Source organism: Euprymna scolopes, chromosome 44 (assembly GCF_053919585.1).
Source record: "Euprymna scolopes isolate OS-2025 chromosome 44, ASM5391958v1, whole genome shotgun sequence".
In the NCBI taxonomy this organism is placed as follows: Eukaryota; Metazoa; Mollusca; class Cephalopoda; order Sepiida; family Sepiolidae; genus Euprymna; species Euprymna scolopes.
In genome coordinates, this window is record NC_136525.1 from 50499640 (window position 1) to 50514556 (window position 14917).

Below are 14917 nucleotides of genomic sequence, written 5' to 3' on the forward strand. Positions count from 1 at the left end.
TCTCGTGTAATGAATGAATGTGTGAATGTAGGATTGACATGAAATTCTTAAAGATAAACTAAAATGGCCGAAAAATCGGCGAGAATGACTTAAATAAATAAAAAAAAAATTCAAGAAAAACTAATGGACGGTTATCCGTCAATCATCCAGGCAGACGAACAGACGGATCAATAGAAAACATAGATCCCTCTCTGATAAATCGGGGGACAAAAATGTTACTCCATACCCCTTGCTTAAAAAAAAAAATAATAAAATGGAAAAGTGCTACAGACCGACCGATGGAGTAACTTGCATGCAACTAAAAATGCCTTAGCATGGAAGAGTTTCCCCTTCCATTGCCAAGAAAAAGTTACAAATGTAAGTGCAGCGTCAGTTAACATCTTATACTACACTTTGATCTTAGCCATGTGGCCAAGGAAAAGTTACAAATGTAAGTTAAGCATCTATTAAGAACAGATACTACACTTTGAGCCTAGCTAATTGGCCAAGGAAGGTTACAAACATAAGTATAGCATGTAGTAAGAACAGATACTACACTTTGATCTTGGCCAAAAGGCCAAGAAAAGGGTATTTATTTGCTCCCCCACCGAACAAATTAGGCACAGGGCCGATTTTTATGTGAGGAGTGAAGGGGAAATGGGGACCAACTCCCCGGGGAGTAGGGGAGCTGTATAGTGACAATTGGTATGTAGGATTGCTCCTACATTGACCAAGGTCTTATATGTGGGGTTGCTCCCACATATGGTCTTTGCTTGCAGTATCTGCCGGAAAAAGATACTACACTTTGATCTTGGCCAAAAGGCCAATTAAAGGGTATTTATTTGTTTCCCCACCGAGCAAATTAGGCGCAACGCCGATTTTTAATGTGAGGAGTGAAGGGGAAATGGGGACAAACTCCCCGGTGATAATGAAAATTGGTATGAAGGGTTGGTCCTACATTGACCAAGGTCTTATATGTGAGGCTGCCCCCACATATGGTATTTGCTTGTAGTATCTGCGGGAATAGATACTACACTTTGATCTTGTCCCGAAGGCCAAGAAAAGCAAAGAACAGCATCTATTAACAACGGACCTTTATCTCAACCAAAAAGGCCAAGCACAAAAATGTTACGGACAGACCGACCGACCGACCGACCGACCGACGAAGGGACTTATAGGGTCGCTGGCACGTGACTAAAAACAGTAAATAAATAAATAAATAATAAAATAAGTAAATAGATAAAACTTGGCAATAGGAAAATGGAGTCGCCACCAAAAGGAAAACCAACCATAAAAACCGCCAAGTTAAAAGATACCAACACCTCTCCACTATCTTACTTCTCCCTTCCTTCACCACATCTCCCTCCAAAAATCTCTAGAGCTCACATTCACAATGCTTACACCCCACTTTCTTCCAGAACGTAAACCACACCCGAATATCTTTTTTTTTTTACATGGTGGTCACCTCTTATCAAGGCCCAAAAGCCACTCGGGGATAAATGTTATTGCGTGTACAGTAATCAATGGGATAGTATCGTAGTAATCATTAGTATTGGAGATTTAATAAAGTGTCTTACTTAAGGGGGCGGTTTGTCAGGAATTTGTTTATGTTGGACAATAGTCACGAAGTTTATTTTGTACTCTGTCAAGGAAGGATAGGCTGTTTTTATCAGCTCCTTCCCAGATGTGCCACACAGTAGTCCATCCTTCTTCTGGAGCGGTAGAAGGATCCCACCATTTTCTCAGCGACCTTGACAACAGACTTGATGTACGTGTTCGATTTCAGATCAGGAGTAAAGGTCAAACCCAGAAGCTTGTCAAAACATGGAGCCTCCCCAAGACGAGAGCCATCCATTTCATCATCTTATAAAACTAATGTCATTTTGACACCCGTTTCAATATCGATTTTTTGTTGTTGTTGTTTTTTTTTAATATGATGAGGTGTTAACCTTGAATTGGGATTCAACTGAAACATGCATACACATGTGTAACAAATTATGTTTGTATAATAAACAGATTATATATATATATATATACATGTACTTCTGCTAGTATATATATATATATATATATATATATATATATAGATAGATATATATATATATATATATATAGATTCAGCTGTGTTAAAAAAGTCAAAACTAATGAAGACAACGAGGTTGTTAAATAGTGCTCAATAAAAAGAGCGGAATATTTCTTTTATTAGGGGTAAACAGTTACATATGGTCGCTACAAATAGCCATCTGTTTCAGTCAAAGAGACTTCATCAGGCGACCTGGAACCTCACGACGCAAAAACAAAAAACTTTCTTTTGCGTCGTGAGGTTCCAGGTCGCCTGATGAAGTCTCTTTGACTGAAACAGATGGCTATTTGTAGCGACCATATGTGACTGTTTACCCCCAATAAAAGAAATATATATGTGTGTGTGTGTGTGTGTGTGCGCGCGCGCGTGTGTGTGTGTGTGTGTGTGTGTGTGTGTGTGTGTGTGTGTGTTTGTAAACAGATAGATAAAAAATATTTCTGTGTGCTAGAATGTTTTCATCTTAGATTCTACGCAATTATTCAGAATGTAAAAACTATACAAAACTGGAATTCTGTGAAAGAAAAGAAATCAAGAAGTTCGCTTTAATAATTTAAAATAGAAATTGCCTTCTCTCTTGACAAAATGCTGGTTGATTGCCAATTTCCTAAGGGGCTCTTACCAATGTGTGTCGACGGGCTGCCCAGACAGTTTTGGTAGATCAGAATGTCTCTCTTAGGAGGCGATATCTTCTCAATACCACTTTCCGAAGTGGTGTCTAAGTTCTTGCAGTGGGAGATAACCAAACAACAATTTTAAAATATGAAAGGTAGGTTTTTAATATCAATGTCAAAGTGACCGTCAGTTCTAGAAGTCGTCCGTTCTAGAAGCCATCAGTTCTAGAGACCGTAAGTAATAGAGGCCGTCAGTTCTAGAAATCGTCAATTCTAGAAATCGTCAATTCAAGAAGCTGTCAGTTTTAGAGGCCGTCAGTTCTAGGAAAGACATTTTGTTCATGGAAGCTGCGTTTAGTTTTAGGCATATATAAAAAGTATTGTAGCTAAAAGAGTGTTTAAAGGTGATGGATTGAAGCTCAGTCGAGCATATGCTATAAAAATGAATCGTACCGATTTAAACCTTTACCGCCATATTGTAATTTTTAATTAAAAAAAAACACGTATATAGGAACTATTTCTTACTCTTATGGCTAGTCAGCCTATTTCGTCTTCAAAGTACAAGTCTATGCAGGGTGACGACATTTGCGTAAAAAGTTTATATATATATATATATATATATATCCTATTATAAATTTCTGTATTGTCTGTCTGTGGGTCGTGTTGTGTGACGCGGTTTAAGTCAGCCTACAGGGCAACCCACCCAGGCAATTTAGGTACCAACATGAAGCTTATGACCCAGCGAGTGTTTTAGTGGTATTTATATCCATGTTTGGTGCATGGAAATGCAAAATAAATGCTAAGAAATGCAAAGTAGTAGTGGTGATAGGAGTTAAATCGGTGGGAGGAGCAGCAAAGACAAAACTAGTAGTGATGATAAGAGTTAAATTGGTGGGAGTAGCATCAGCAGCTGTTAGGCAAAGTGGTGGTGAAAGGCATTAAATCGGTGGGAGTAGCAGTAGCAGTCAGCGATTAATATTGGTTCAGAAATACAAGATTTTGTTTGTTTACTTTTTAAAAGAATTACTTCCATTTTCTCCGTCTGACTAAAAAAAAAAAAAGAAAAAAAAAGGGACTTTCTCTGATTTGACCAGGGTGGTCAGTTTAGACCACCGGTCATTAAATTAAATTATACTTTTACCCATTTATCTCAGATTTTCTTTTCGTTATTATTGGTTGCAAAAAATACAAGAATTTTTTTTTTACCTTTTAAAACTAATTACTTCCATTTTCTCCGTCTGATTACAAAAAAAAAAAAAATCGACTTTCTCTTATTCGACCAGGATGGTCAGTTTAGACGACCGGTCATTAATAATATTTTTACCCATGCATCTCATTTTTTTTTTTTCGTTAATATTGGTTGAAAATACGATTTTTTTTTTTTGTTTGTTAAAGTAGTTCAAGGAGACATCTCCTACAGGAGTACCGACGAAAAAATAAGTAATTGCTAACTTTAGTTTCGTAAATATTGGTTGTGTAAATACATTGTGCTTACTCGCTTTTCTTTCACAATATGCAGCAATCTGACTGCAACGGGGCTACTTGTTTATATATATATATATATATATATATATATATAGAGAGAGAGAGAGAGAGAGATCGTAAAGAATGAGAGTTGAATAGAAACGTTGTTTTAATTTGAATAAAATAAAATTCGCATCAAGTGCGCTTGAAACCAAATCAATGAATGCTGCAGTCCACAGAGTCTAAACTCCTCTGGATGTTTCTGTCAGGGTTTCCTCACTCTTAACCTTTGATTCAAATACCTTATCCAACAAGGCAGAGGGGGTCCAATTATCTGGCGCTGAATACTCGAGATGGGAGAACTCAATATGACGACAATCACCTGGAAAGACGCAGCCATCATATATATATATATATATATATATATATATATATATATATATAGAGAGAGAGAGAGAGAGAGAGAGAGAGAGAGAGAGAGATAGATCGTAAAGAATGAGAGTTCAATAGAAACGTTGTTTTAATTTGAATAAAATAAAATTCACATCAAGTGCGCTTGAAACCAAATCACAACGACATATTAGGAAAAGAAACAAATATTTTTTACAGGTATTTTCATATATATATATATATATATATATATATATATATATATATATATTTGTTTTAAAAAATGCCTACCAAAAATGGTGCAAAAACGTGAAAAAAAAATGAAATTTACAAAGTGAAGGTCGAATGACAGCATTACGAATATGCATTCGAACCTAATAGATATTTGTTCACGTTTTGATCGTTGGAGAAAAAGTGTCTTCATCGCTCAGGCATTAACGTCAAAGCAAAAAGTAAATGTTAAGCTAAACGTTTTGGTTTCGATTCTCGGTATAACTTTTTAAATCACTACTATTTATTGGGCCCAATATAATTTAATAATAAATACGAAATCTGCATGTCCAATTAAAAAATGGGCGACTTTCTAAAAAAAAAACACCGGATCTCAGAGTCGGAGATGTTAACCTTAATATCGTTTAAAAAAATCAACAACAAAAAGTACGTGAACAGATAAACGATAAAAACTAAACAGTAAATTGTCTATGGGTTAGGGTGCTGGACTGAATTACATAAGGTTCGGTGTTCGAATCCTTACAACAGTCAAGCTACACCGACAAGAAGTAGGACTCCGAAACATGCGTGTCCGTAGATTACTGTTTTTAAAAATAATAAATATATGTATGTGTGAGTGTGTATATATCTATGTGAGTCTCTGTGTGTGTATATATATGTGTGTGTATATATGTGAGTGTCTATATATATATATATATATATATATATATATTACATGATAAGGGCTGTCCCCTTTTCATGTAAGTATAAAAATGGAGAATTTAGTTTAAAATGAAATAGCAATAGACAAATTCGAACCTCGTAATTTAGTTTAGAAATAGATTACGTGTGAGAATTTAAAAATGTAAAACAAACACTTGTTTAGAATATAGATAAATATTTCAAGGAAAGAATGTGAACTCTCAAGTTTGTTATGAAATTTTAAATTGAAAGAATGAAGCTTATAAGATATGTTTTTAACATATTGGAAAATAGGTTAACATTCCTTTTGTAGAAATAGGAAAAGTTTTGGACACGTATGTCCAGAGCACGTGAAAGAAGGCACATGTTTTAACATGTGTATGACGTCACGGAAAATAGAAAGCTCTAGGAATAGAGAAAAAACTTTAGAGTTAGTCAGCCAGTGAAGAAACTCGGAAAGAGATAGTCAGGCGTCTAGGAAGCGAGACGTCACTTCAAGGAAAAATGTGAGACTTTGAATTCTTGGTGATGGAAACGGCCGGTCGTGACGAAATAAACCATTATGTGTTTTGTAAAGCTCGTCTTGTGTTTATGATTCTTCCAAAAAGGTAAATTTAAATTGTATTATATATGTGTGTTATAAAATGTCGTTTCATACACATCCCGACTTCTCATATTACAATGTGAATCTACATCATGTATACACAATGTCCGAACTGTCTAAACACTATCCCTTCACTCCAAGAGCTTCTTCTCTTTCTTCTTCAACACAATTAAGGAATTAACATTTTCATATATAAGAATCACCCCTTACAACTTCTCTCTCTCTCTCTCTCTCTGAGTTTTACAACAAAAATCTCTCTCCCTGAGTACATCAACATCCCTCTTAATAAATCTCCCTCTCTAAGATACAACAAGCCATGTAATAAGACTCTTTCTAAACATCTCTCTCTAAGACTCTCTCTTTTATATAAACCCCTATATAACATATATATATATATATATATATATATATATATATATATATAATATAACCCCCTATATAACATATATATATATATATATATATATATATATATACTAGTTTACGTCCAAATATGTGGGGTGATTATTCTGATCTAATAAAGTACATTTCCCCAACTCGCAAGGGGAGATAAATCATAACGAATTTAATTTTTTTAAAAAAGAAGAAAATCCACATAGCATGGGAGCTCTGATAGAGTCGTTCAAGAAAGCGTTAAAATTTAGAAATGTTTAAAATTTCGCCTGGTCAGCTACATTAATGCGAGAGTATAAAAGAAGCGAATATTTTGTTGAAGAATAACATCCGCCCTCGCTTTTTTACTTCTGTTGTGTGTGCGTGTGTCCGGCTTCATAAAATTGAGAATCTTCCTATGTAAATTATATATATATATATATATATATATATATATATATATATATATATATATATATATATATACATAGGCATCACCACTTATAAAGGCCTTGAGGATAAGGGTTAATCAGCTGGAAAGCAGGAAAATGGAAGACAGTTCCACAGGCGTGCACTTCTAAGAAACAAAAAGCTTTGTTCATGGAATCTATGTTTAGATATAGGCACAGATAGAGAGTGGGGGTAATTATTGATAGTGTTTACAGCTAGACGAGTGTTTCTTGTGAAAGTTTAGTGAGGGGGGAGACCATAGATTGAAGCTCAGCCGAGCACTTGCCATGAAAATAACGATAAAGCAGAGACAAACTCGCAACATCTCTTCTGTGAGATAGAAGCTGCAAGGAAGAAAAAAGACATCTCTAGGAGTAATTTCTTTAAAGATTAATTTTCCCACTCACTGTGAAATTTCTTTTTGCAAGTATATATATATATATATATATATATATATATATATATATATATATATATATATGTGTGTGTGTGTGTGTGTGTGTGTGTGTGTGTGTGTGTGTGTGTGTGTAGTGTTGGAACGATTAAACGTAGTCAGAATCGGGAATCGAAAAAATCAGTAATTTTAGGGATATTGGAATCGGTATCGGAATCAGTATCAGAATCGTAAAAATTTGTGCCCATTTTCCAATGCCAAAAACGATTCTTTTAAGTGCCTTTTTTTTTGATTTTGTTTAATATAAAGGCTTTCACTTTTTGCACTTATGATAAAAATATGTACTGATTTTAAACTAGCAATAAAACTTTATCTACGTATCCTCCCCAACAATTGTATTTTAATGTTTTAGAAAAGATCTACATATTTAACATGTATTTTGCTTACAGTAATCAGGAGAACATAACAAATTTATAGTTAAACATTTTAATAATCGGAATCGGTAATTGTATCTGAATCGTGAAAAATAATGAAATCGTCCTATCACCAAAAGCATTACGATGTGCTTGAATTATTACGAATTGTTTCGATCGACAGGGCGATAATATTATCCCGCCCATCTATTTTGATAATTCAACTAATTTTCAATTAATTTTTGACTTGAATTATCTGAAGAGTTCGGCAGGATAATATCAGTGTCCTCTCGATAGAAACAACGTGTAAGGATTTCAGCAAAAAAAAAAAAATATATATATATATATATATATACGCGAGGCGTAAATAATAAACACATATTCAGCTCTACTAAAGTATTGAGCACTTTTCCCTGTTTTTACCACCTAATATCTCCTAATATATATATATATATATATATATATATATATATATATATATCGCGAATAATTTACCGCTGTCCCGATCTGTCGCTAAGAATTCACCGCTCTCTCGATCTGTCGCTAATAATTCACCGCTGTCCCGATCTGTCGCTAATAATTCACCGCTGTCCCGATCTGTCGCGCAGCTATATTGTCGCTAATAATTCACAGATTACAGAGAGAGGAAATTTTATTTCAAAGCAAAGTCTTGCAAAAATCGTGGAATACAATAGAAAAAATGCGAGCATGAAAAGTAATAGGGTTAAGCTTAAACATGGAAAAGTAAAGGATTAGTTGTTAAAACTGGAAAAGAAAACGACAAGATACTCTACCAAAAAACATAATAAATTTATAACTTAAAATATTGCAGTGTTTATATGGAATGGATTATAAAATGTTAAATTGTATATTTAAAAGAATTCTTAATACTGCAATATTTTAAGTTATAATTTCTTTTATATTTCCTAATAAAATATTTTGTCTTTTTTCCAATTTAAACAACTAGTCATTTTAAATTCCATGTTTAAATCTTAACCATATTACTTTTCATGCTCGCATTTTTCAATGTAATATATATATATATATATATATATATATATATATATATATATATATATATATATATATATATATATATATATATATACGTTTGAAGCCAAAACAACGCAGTGTTACAAAATAGACATTTATTTTGCTTGAAATTTATGTTAACGTTCATAAATATATTTCGAAGGAAACCTTCAGTATGTCAATGCGTTGTTTTAGCTTCAAACGTATATAATACGCACCTTATTTAATTCAAATTCAACCAGCGCTTCTAAGGAACAAAATCTTAACGTGAGTCTCGCGTGACCAAACTCACCGCTCCGAGACTTAAAAAAAAAACTACTGTAGAAACACCAACGGATTTATATTTGCTAATTTTCTGCTCCAACAATAACATGGCAAAAAAAAAAACAGGACATAGTTAAGATGAAGGTTTCCTTCGAAATATATTTATGAACTTTAAAATAAATTTCAAATAAAATAAATATCTGTTTATTTTGTAACAATGCGTTGTTTTGGCTTCAAACGTATTTAATACGTATTTTATTTAATGCAAATGAAACCAGCGCTTCTAAGGAACAAAATCTTAACATATATATATATATATATATATATATATATATATATATATATATATATATATATATATATATATGTACAGGGTGGGCCAAAATAAGGGTCCTATCTTTAAATTTGAATAACTTCCACAAAATAAAAGTTAAACTCACCAAACTTTATGTGTGTGTAGACTGACCCTTCCGAGATTTTTTTGAAATAAACAAAACAAATTTTGTCCGAAAAAACACTTCTTAAAACTTACATGAATTTATGAATTTTTAAAAATAGGACCCTTATTTTGGCCCACCCTGTATATATATATATATATATATATATATATATATATATATATATATATATATATATATATATATGTACAGGGTGGGCCAAAATAAGGGTCCTATCTTTAAATTTGAATAATTTCCACAAAATAAAAGTTAAACTCACCAAACTTTATGTGTGTGTAGACTGACCCTTCCGAGATTTTTTTGAAATAAACAAAACGAATTTTGTCTGAAAAAACACTTCTTAAAACTTACATGAATTTATGAATTTTTAAAAATAGGACCCTTATTTTGGCCCACCCTGTATATATATATATATATATATATATATATATATATATATATATATATATATATATACTTCATTTAATCACATGCATGAAGAAAGAAAGGGCGATTAATAAAGGACTTCATGTCGCGTAATATATATATATCACTTCAGCAAATCTCCACACTAACGTAATGCACTTGCAATAACCCTTATCCCTGAGTGGCTTGCGGGCCTTGATAAGTGGTGATCACTGTGTAAAAAACAAAACAAAAAAACAATCAGTGAATCTATTTTGCCCTTAACTCATCAGAATATGGCGTAACGGAAAAATAAAAAGGTATTTGCAGTCTCTCTTCCCATTTTCAGATTTTAATCATGTCAAATCACACTTCAATTCCTTTTGACGGATTGATTGTTGCTATTTCTCCTTAACTTTTTGTCATTTATTCGCTATATTGCTCTGTAATTACATTGAGCTTCTTAAATAAGGATTGATATATATTATAAGAGTATATATATATATATATATATATATCAATATATATATATATATATATATATATGTATGCATGAAGAAAGAAAGGGCGATTAATAAAGGACTTCATGTCGCGTAATATACACGTCAATATAAATACGGCTGATCAATAGATCGATAAATCCGCATAGAAAGACAGAAAAAAAGAATTCCCTATTTACTGCGCTTCTTTTGTCTTCGGTTTTAGGATTTTCTTTCTTTCATATTTTCCCCCCTGGAAACCCGCCAACTTTTATTTGTTCGTCAGTTTCGAATTTACCAAATAGATGTCAACAATTACTAAATCGTAGAAGCGATATAGCCATTAATGGTAGACATGGAATACACATTATTTTGGGGTAAATAATGAACAGACTATTATTGTGAAGTGCATTCAATAAGTTTCCAGACGTCTCTTCTGGTACACGCATTTAAAACTGTCGTAGGCTCTTGAAAATTCAGTGCGTTATTGCCATATATCTAAAGAGATTGCAAGTATAAATGAACAGCTACAGCAGGAATTGGAATACATCCTACTAAAGCCTGATTGTCACAGCTGGTGAATTTCAAAAATGAAATATGGACGTAAGGACACTTTAGAAGGACGATATGCAATAACATTTTGCTTTAAACTTGGAAAAAATGTCACAGCAAGTTATTAAAAAAAAAATGAAAAAAATATTTTGTTTAAAAAAAACGGTTTTACATTTATTGCACGTCAAACTGGACAATGTATTTTGCGATATCTATCTGATGCCTCCGTTCAGTCTCGAAAGACAAAGGATAATCCCTGTAGGTCACACTGCGCATCTGATTATGAGGCAAGGGTTGCGCATTAACTAACCACACCTCTCCTGAATCGGCACCGTTTGAGTCCAGTGGCAAGGAGAAGTCCAGAACAACTGAAAACAATGCTTTATATTTATTCCCTCGCACCTATTGTCTTACTACTGGTTTTGAACCATCTTGCATGAATCTGGAATCAGTTTTTGAGTGGCATAAGAGATTCAAAGAAGGCAGGGAATTTGTGAGGGATAATGTGAGGTGTGGGAGGAGTAAGGAAGCCAGAACACCAGAGTTGATTGGCCAAATAAAGAATTTCATGGATAAGGGCTGTCGTGTGTGTATAGAGACAATAAGTACGAGGAACTAAAGACGAAGAAGATTAAACTAAGAAATATGCAACAGAAAGATATGGAATGCTTCAGACCGCTTTTGGACCATCTTACAATAATCGAACATCAGTTTTTAAGTGGCATAAAAAAATTCAAAGATGGTAAGGTTGGTTGGTTTTGTTTTACGGCATATCAACCCTTTTCATGTCATTTAATGCCAAATCCAGTGATTTTGAAGAAAATATATATTTAATAGAATATATTTGTTTTTGTTTTTTTTTCAAGTCGGTTTCTGTTTAACCCATAGCTGGAACCCTTACAGTTACTACCACTCCGGGTCAGAGTGGACCTGTGAGCAATGGCAATTAAAGGGTGGTTTCACACTCCCCAAAGCCCGCAAGCTGGGGCCTCACCATCGGATATAGTTTAAGGTCATATCCAGGACCCAAGGCAGGTAAGGAGTTTGTTAAGTATGATGAGAGGTGTGGGAGGAGTAAGAAAGCCAGAACACCAAGGTTGATTGGTCAAATAAAGAAGGACTGTGGTGTGTCTATAGAGAAAATAAGTGCGCAGTTTGATGTTAGTGAGGGAACTGTACACACCATTATTTGCGAAGAACTGATGTCGAATATTTGCGCGAAATTTGTCTCTAAGGCGCTCAGAGAAGATCAGAAGGAAAGGTGTTTTCATAGGCATAAAGACAGTTTCCTCCTCATTCCTATAGTCCAGACCTTGCCTGACTGTGACTTTTTGTTCATTCCCTAAGACCAAGGAAAACCTTAGAGCCTGTCGTTATGAGACAATTGAGGAGTTGAAATAAGCTTTGACGAGGGTCAATGACACGCCAAAACAAGAGGATACCCATGGGACCTTCCAGTTTTTAGAACAGTACAGCAAGTGCAGATTATTTCGAAAGAGGACTAGAGTTTCATGTGTGTACCATCAATTAAATTCCCTATCCTAAAAATGTCTGGAAACTTATTCAAGATACTTTGTACAACATCCGAGTGGATTCATCCAGCTACAATCTCTAACAGTGGCTACAAAACTTATGACCATTTTGCGACGTTGAATTATCATTATTGTTTTTAATATTTAATATTGAAGACTCGTACTTTTTTTTTTAACTCAAAACGTTGAAGAGATACGAAGGCGGCGGTGATACCATTAAAACGAGCGACCTTTCATGCTCTAGAATTGATTTTTCTACGTAGTCACCATGATTCTCAATGCACTTTTTCTAGCGATGAACGACGCTAGTGCAGCAGAAGAAGAATTCATCGACTTGAAAAATACAATTTTGAAGCTAGATCATAGATTTGGTAAACTGCGACTATAAAAATGTGGGGCAAAATGTTTCCAAAAATTTTCCAGAAATATCAGAAATTTACTGCCGTTTCCAACAACGTATGTAACGCATCATCCATCCTCCCAATTTCTTATCTTTTAAAAAAAAAGTTTCGAAATCAATTAAATGTGGAAGACAATTAAATGTGCCAGATCGACAACGAAGCCCAGGATAGAATCGCTTGCTAAAAACAAAAATTCCAATACCAGTCGTCTGATTTTCAACTCATAAACCTACGTTACATAACGGTAAAAAAATGTGTGCGTTCGATTAATTTTGAACTGATTTGCAATCAATCTGTAGGGACACGTGTGACTTACCTAACTAGCACGTGTGCATGATTCAACGGGTCGGTCGTGGAATGAAATGAATGAAGAAGAAAGAAACAAAACCGGCTGCCTTATCTCTTTATATGCCTGCAATGTGACCACCCGATATGCAAATGAGATGCTCCTGGTTGGAGATAAAAGAGGGTTGATTTTTTAGAGGGACGTTCATTTTGAAGTTGGATTTCGAAGAAATAAGTTGAATTAGCAGAAGTTCGTTTGGAGTTGAGAGAAGGTGCGTTACGTATACAGAAGTTTGGAAGTTGGAAGTTTGGACAACAGTGTCAACCTTACCCAGAAAATTATTGGTGTGACGGGCGGAAGAAATAACACTCAAGTTATTGAATTATACAATCAATAAGTGTTTTATCACTCAATAATGAACCCCTCCCTGGACTTTAGCCATCTAACTCTGTCCCAAGCTATCCTCAGCCATGTGGGACCTATGAGTTGTATCAGGTCGTCCCTCCATCTCATTCTTAGTCTTCCCTTTGGCCTCTTATTTTCACGAGGTGACCGTTTTGTTGTCCAGATGGACTATCTGATATCATGTTGTCTGGCTACGTGCCCTGCCCATCTGTGTTTGGATGTTTTGATGACAGTATTGATGGCAATAACTCTTGTTTGTTGGCGGATCCAGATGTTTGTCTTTCTGTCTTGTAGAGTGATCCTTAACATTATCCTTTCCATCTTTCATTGTGCTACTGCCAAGATTTCACTTTGTTTCGGTTTGTTTTTGATCTTCTTCATTTCAATATTGGAGTCTTAAACTATTTTAATATCAGCTTTTAATGAATAAATTTAAAATTAATCGGGAATTTACTCCACGAATCTATAATTCAAAATTATTGTCAAAAAAAAAAAAAAGAATGAAAATCTACATGCCCTGCCCATCTGTGTTTGGATGTTTTGATGGCAGTATTAATGCCAATAACTCTTGTTTGTTGGCAGATCCAGATGTTTATCTTTCTATCTTGAACCAAATGTTGAATTTATGAAATCATTTTTACATAATGATTTGAATATTAGTTAAACATTCAAAAGTCAAGTATCGTGGTTAAATTGTGCACGAATCTATAATTCAAAATTATTGTAAAAAAAAATGAATGAAAATCTAAAATGTTTTAAGGATTGCAGTCGTTTGTTTGTTTGTTGTTTTTTGTTGTTTTTTTTTTGTTTGTTTGTTTTTTTGCATAAAACTATATAAAAAAAAAAACATTACTTCCCAGTCAGCCTTTTTGTAATACCTCGTTGTTTTGAGCAGTGGGTTTTCAGTTTGGAGTCGAGAATTAAGGGCGATTTCTACCATTATCACAGCGTGCTCAGCATTCCCGAGTGGGCTAGGGGCATTCATTACACAATCATCGGGAACTGTGGTCAGAAATAGATCTAGAAGTACGGCATGTTGATCTTGCTGGTCTGGGAAACGTGTCAAAAATGTAACCGTCTGTGATAGGGACAGATATATAGAGAGGCTATGTGTTGTGCTACTAGCTGCGTCTGTGTAAGTAGAGAATCCCAGCCAATTTTTGTGGTGGACATTGAAGCCACCGAATTCATGTACTTGTACGCTAGTAACGAGGAGAGTGCTATATCAATGCTGTCGGAGACTTTGTTTATTAGAGTACAGTCCTGGGTTAAGAGGGAGTGGCAGAGAAAATATATATATAGAGAGAGTAATGGAAATAGTATTCCGACGAGATAGATAAATAAAGAAGGAACTTAGTTATATGCCCATGAACGTTTTTAATTTTTAATCAGTTCACACGCATGTCACGTTGGTACAGTGGTAACGTCACCAGCTTTGAATGCTACAGTTTC

At 34.2% G+C, this 14917-nt stretch overlaps 1 pseudogene; it reads right to left on the reverse strand.

Annotated features, from left to right (window-relative positions):
- Positions 1-424: 424 nt before the first annotated feature.
- On the reverse strand, positions 425-569 carry LOC145268899 (U2 spliceosomal RNA; annotated as a pseudogene).
- Between the last annotated feature and the right edge of the window lie 14348 nt (positions 570-14917).